The sequence below is a fragment of the Lactuca virosa genome, chromosome 7 (genome assembly GCF_052849685.1).
Source record: "Lactuca virosa cultivar CGN04683 chromosome 7, Lactuca_virosa_CGN04683_v6, whole genome shotgun sequence".
NCBI lineage: Eukaryota > Viridiplantae > Streptophyta > Magnoliopsida > Asterales > Asteraceae > Lactuca > Lactuca virosa.
Genome location: NC_136432.1, coordinates 195,557,953 through 195,564,596, shown reverse-complemented (window position 1 = coordinate 195,564,596; position 6,644 = coordinate 195,557,953). Strand labels below are relative to the sequence as shown.

Here is a 6,644-nt window from a genome sequence, read left to right as displayed (position 1 = left end):
GAAACATTAAAGTAATGGCTTGGAAAAGCATAAAGAAAGATAATATTTTTTTAGTTAGTAGATGGTATAAGTATCTGATCGCCTATATTTTTGTTGATTCGGAACAGAGAATCTACAAAAAAAAAAAATATAAACACACGATTTGTTGACTGGAAATAGGATTTTTGAATTTTATTTCTAATATTTAGCGGATGTTTTGGGATACTTAAAGCCATTTATGTTTTTTCTTTAAAATCTTTATAGCTTATTTAGTATAAAAATATAATTTAAAATTTAAATGTTTGGATTATATAATATCAAAAACACAAAAAAAAGGAAAATTCACATCATTATCATTATAATAAAGCTGGATATTCAGTTCCGACATGCCAAAAGGTTGACACATGAAGAGATGCTCGACTAAAAGTCAAGCCATGATGATCACTTGTACCTAATTGTAAACATTGGGTAAGTTCAAGTTACCTTGTGATGAGCAGTTGGTTGCCAAAAGAAAACAGTATAGTTAAACAAAATTTGGTTTAATTACACCTGCACAAATCAATTTTCGAACTACATCTCAATACATGTTAAATGTTACTTGAGAATTGGCTATCCGGATGGATGTCTGATTTTGTTCTAGTTAGGGTTGCATTTTATACTCTGCTTATATAAGAATACTCCCTCCCTCCTGTTACGTAGACGTATGTCACATTGACCGAACCACATTAAACATTGTGTCTTTGTTTGTGCTTTATTTTCGTTTATTCCTAACAATGAAAACGATATGGATTTGCATATCTTATATGTAAGGGTGAGCATATGAACCGGTTGGACCGGTACCGGTTTGCATTCATCGGGCCGGTTGTCAGTTATCGTTAATCCACATTTTCGGTTCTGGTTTTCCTACCGGTTCGATTTCACCTATTCTTGGTAAAAACCGGTTTGGAACGGAAGTTAAGGAGTCCTAATATTTTTCAAATCTTATTGCCTAATTCACATGATATCATTTGCAAAAATCCGGTTCTCTCCTTCTAATCGCTTTTCAAACCACGACTTCCAAATCCATTCATCGACGTCGACTAAAAAAATAAAACCGACACACTGTGGAGGCCACATCGAGTGAAAAAAAACTTGAAGTGATCGATCATCTTTACATTAAATTCCCTATTTGTTGATCATAAATTTAAAAAAATGGTAAGATGTACCATCTAAATGATCTACGTCAACCCGTCATAAGGCCCATGTGGGAGGTAAATCACGGAACACTAATAATATCAATATATTGAATAATCAAAAGCAATGAAATAAAAAAGAATGCTAATTGGATTGAAGATGTTAATGAAACTCAAGTAATTAGTTGAACTTCATATGTTACGAAGAAATTACTTGAATGTTATAAAGTAGGTTGTTTGTTTAATTGTTATGAAGAAATTAGTTGAATGATATAAAATATGGTGTGATTATATGAAATTGATATTGTTAGTTAATTTGTAATACAGAAATTAGTTGTTATAAAGTTGGCCGATATGGTTAGTTGAATTTTGTTGAATTTTATGGATTGTTATAAACTAGGTTAGTATTGTTTGTTGAATTTTGTTGATTGTTATACAGTAGGTTACTATTGTTAGTTGAATTTTGTTGAATGTTATAAATTATATATGTTTAGTTATTATTTTTTTAAATTTTTTATTAATTTTTAGGGTAGCGAAGATGAATTTGTTGGTGTTACATTACAAGTTAACGATTTGAAATGAGAATACGTGCTAAAGCATACAAAACAACAAAACACAATTTGCAAAAGAAAAGACCCTTGTTGGAAATCGTTTGATAAAGTTAAGATACTAGAGTGCGAAAGGTTACTAAAAGCTTATCCAAACCAAAATGGACTTCTAGTTTAACCAAACATGCAAAAAGGTGTCAGTAAATTTGGCTAGCATAGAAGATAAAAGTCAAACAAAGTTGAGTCTAAATAATGACTCAAATAGGGAGGCTAGTGTAACAACATGGAAACATGATAAGTCTAGGATAAAAAAAGCAGTATTAAACCTTTCGTGGTAGGCGAACTACCACTTAAGTTTGTTGAAAATGAGGCGTTTATCGAATTAACCAACACACTAAATAGGGAGGCTAGTGTAACAACATGAAAACATGATAAGTCTAGGATTAAAAAAAGCAGTATTAAACCTTTCGTGGTAGGCGAACTACCATTTAAGTTTGTTGAAAATGAGGCGTTTATCGAATTAACCAACACACTAAATGGTCGGGTCGTCTTCCTATCTAGATATAAGATATCCCGGGATGTAGCCAAGTTTTACATAGAATAGAGAAAAAAAATTCTTAAATTGTTTAGCAATCCAAAGACTACTATACATTTGACAACGAATATTTGGACATCCTCTTGTCAAATGGTAACTTACATGATGGTCACGACCCACTTTATAGATGAAATTTTGATGATGCATAAGAGAATAATAAACTTTAGAGAGATAGATAGACACAAAGGAGAGGATATGTGACATCCCCTATTTTTTAGAACAAAAAAAAAATTACGCTTTAAAAATCATATTATCTTTGTTTGCGGAAAATTCCAGATTAATAAAACATTTTGTGGAAACTGACCCGGTTTATTAAAATATCTTGAGTAAAGATGTTTCAAAAATACAAAACCCTAAGGATGTCATAATGAATACAATCCATAAATTGGAGCGTAAAGACTTAAAGGTCCTAAACTCTATAGCAGCCTTAACACCGCTACTTGTGATGCATCTATATTGAGTGTGTCAGGTTTAGCAAAACCTGGTGAGACACATCGGGTTTCCAATCCCAAAATATTCTAATGATAATGACTCATAATTATTAAATCTGCAAAACCAACTATTACCATCGATATATCATTTAACAAAGATATCCATAAAACTGATGGGTTTTATAGGTTATCAAAAACATGTAAAGTAGAAAATATCAATACTTAAGTTCACATGCAACCTATAAGGATCTATGTTTTCTCTAATTGTGTCACACCTCCCCCTACCGGCAGCGGAAGCGCCGAGGGGTAACGACAGTACATAGATTACCCAAATCACAGAGCACAAACTATAATTACATTTTTATTAACAATTGATGTCTATTACATGGGATAGGTGAAACATATCTATCTTCGAGCTGCTTGTCCTTCTTTGTGTTGATCTTTACTACATCCTAGGAACACATGCGGTTTTGAAAACGTCAACTTGATGTTGGTGAGTTCACAGGTTTAGATAAATATCTATAAAACTCTTTTTGAAAAATTTTAGGATCTTTGTTTAGCTGTATTTTTCATTTATCGATTCCTAGGTTTTCCATTTCATAGATTCGAAATCCTTTTATTTAATATCCTTTAGGATGTATAGTCAATCCTATATTCTATATATTTCTTCTTTTACTTTTTGGATATTTTATCAGTCCTAACTTGTTTTGATATACTTCTAGGATATTTTACCAATCATAACTTATCAATATATGTCTAGGATATTCTACCAATCCTAAATTTAAATACTTTATAGGATATTTTACTAATCCTAATTTGTTATAATATTATTATAGGATATTTTATTAATCTTAATCTATTATAATATTAACTACTTGAAGGCGTCCTTCTAGGTAGTTGGTTCCTTAAGGTTTCCAGTTTGCATTACTATTAGCCCCCATAATCGACGTTGTGGACTAATATTTCCCCTGCACGACGCTTCATCGGACATCGAATAATACTTTTATATAATAAATAAAGTTATCATGTCTGGATTGTAGCTAGAAATCGTCGTTGGGGGTGTCAGCTCCATATAGATCTATTGAAATGTGTATAATTAACTACATATTTAATGCATATTTCTAATACTTTTAGCTACAATTATGCTTAATATGGAACAAAATATACTTATTATGTTTAAAATATGTTTTGTAGCGGCGAGGACTTGATCAGGACAAAAAGGGAGCATACAAGGAGCTGGAAGCATGAAACGGGAGCAAAAGCAAAAGAAGAAGAAAAGATGACTGAAGACCACGTCGTGGTGATATGACCACGACGCGGCGAATGGAATATCCGTGACCCTTAACGCTGACTTGGTAGACACAATAAAAACACGAAGACCACGTCGTGGTGGCGGTCAACCACGACGTGGAGGTCAGATTTCTATAATTATAAAAACCCGGACATTATGTCGGAATTAAGAGAGGCATTCGGTTTTCTGAGGTTAATTGCGACTAACAACCTTTAGAAACCCAGAAGAAGATCAAAATTCAATTGAAGCTCAAAGATTGAAGAAGATTCAGAAGAATTCAACATTGATCTGGTTTGCTTATTATACTCATGTCTAGCTTATTTTACTTAGATTTAATGTGTTTTGTGCTACAATGAGAGGCTAAACACCTTTTACTTCTATTTTGGTGAAGATGAACTTGATCCATATGTGTTGAGTTCGATATTCGATTAATATATTTGATTTTACTTGTGTTTGATATTTATAAACCCTAGCATGTTTAGTTCTAGTTTATATTGCTTATAAATCAGATTTTGTGTTTTAATTTATCATATTAATTGCATGAATCTATCTCCTAATTCTTTATGATCATTGAATAGTTAGAGATAGGATTAATCACATCTTAGTTTAAGTAATTAAAGCTAGTGACTTTAACTGTGTTAGAGAGCGTAATTAATGTTAATTAGTGATTGGTTGCTTAACTTGATCATAGAAGAGTAACTAATATCATTCATAGTCCAATTGTGTTATTATCAATTTGGTGTTTAACTTGTGCATGATCATTGCTTTGTCATTCATAAATTGGTAGGCGTAGATATTTGATGATAATAGATAGATAATTGGTAATCAATATAATCTATCCATTAGAAATCAACCATAGGAGAAAGTGAAATCGGATCTAGGCAGGAGTATTCTTTTAATTCTTGAAGTTACTTTGTTTTTGTTGCTTGCTTACTTGTTAGAAATATAATTTATTTTGATTTTGAAAAATCAGTAAACCCCCCCCCCCCCCAAATCATAGTTTGTTTCATAGTGTAATTAGAAGTAGTTAATTTATTTAACTGAATTCCGTTCTCTGTGATCGACACCCGACTTACCTGAGCTATACTATAACCTGACTAGGTACACTGCCTATAGGTGCATAGTTAATAAGAGTTCGTTAGGTTATAAATTTAAAACTAATAGGTGCTTTTAGTTATTCGACCCTTTTTGTGGGGTAAAAACTACAAAAAATTACTTTAGTTGCATTATTTAATTTTAGTTTTTTCTCTGAGATGCAACCACGTCGTGGTCTCGCTTCAGTTAATTTATTAGTTTAATGATTTTTATTCCTTTTACACGTTTTTGTTTTTGTTTTTGTTTTGTTTCAATGATTTATGACCTGAGGATCTAAACCTACAATTGTTCCTCCACTAGAAGATCTGGAATCGGGTTTCCACAACAAGAAAGATAAGAAGGGCGAATCGAGCAATACTTTCAAAACCAAAAAATTCGAACTTTTCGAGAGGACACCTGATAAAAAAGGAATAGAATACGAGCCAGAAACATCTACCGAAGAGATTTCAGACGAGGAAGAGGTAAAGAGCGAGGTTGAAGAGATGGAAGGCATTACGAGAATGATGATGGGTGATTACAAGAAGATGATACGTGAAGAACATGGACCAGGTCTAGTTCCACCCGAGATACCAGTCGAGAGAAGTTTTGAGCTCAAAGGGCACATTTTATCTAATCTCAAGGACATAGCTTACGTCGGGAAAGAGTATGAAGATGCTTTTAAGCACATTGATGAGGTCAAACACATTGCAAACTACTTTCATGTTCCTAATGTGCCAAGAGAATTTGTGTTACTAAGGATTCTTCCGATGACCTTTACCGGTGAAGCCAAGGTTTGGTTGAAGTCTCTTGCACCCGGATCCATTACTACATGGGCAACTCTTCATGATGCTTTTATTTAGCAATTTAGTCCACCTTCCAATATTTCAAAGCTTAAAAAGAAGATTGCTAACTTTCAACAAGAGGTTGAAGAATCATTGTATGAAGCGTAGGAAAGATACATGGGCTTGCTTAGAAGTTTCCTTCAACATGATCTTAATGTTCAACAAGAAGTTTATATTTTCTATGACGGAGTCAATGTAACTACTAGAAAACTTCTTCACTCGCAAGGGACAATGATGAAGAAGGAGCCGACAACTATAAAAGAATTAATTAAAGAATTTGCAAAGAACTCACGTGAGTACCACAACCCACGAGACGATGTCACTAGAGGAAAAGGAGATGGAGGGAATGGGAATTTGGCTGCAATCATAGCTAAACTAGATACTATGGATAGGCGAATGACAAAGTTGGGTCAATCAATCCATACAATAAGATTTGGGTGTGATAATTGTAGTGATCTACATTTGACTAAGGATTGTGACTTAGATGAAAATGGGAATAAAAAGGCACAAGTGTTCTACTCAAGTGGTGAGAAGTATGACGAAGATTGGAGGAAGCCCAAGAAGGAGTGGTTTCCATATGAAGAGTACAAGAAGCAAAAGGATGAGAAATATAGACACACTGGTAGAGGCTTCTATCAAAAAGAGCAACCAACACCCGAAAAGAAAATGGATTTCGAGTCGGTACTTCATAGATTTATGGAAACATATAAAA

General features: G+C 33.2%; 1 non-coding gene across 1 annotated transcript; it reads right to left on the bottom strand.

The window, feature by feature from the left end:
- Positions 1-5,977: 5,977 nt before the first annotated feature.
- On the bottom strand, positions 5,978-6,084 carry LOC145128041 (small nucleolar RNA R71). Its single transcript, XR_013716643.1, has one exon. It is a non-coding gene; the product is annotated as a small nucleolar RNA R71 (small nucleolar RNA).
- Positions 6,085-6,644: the final 560 nt, after the last annotated feature.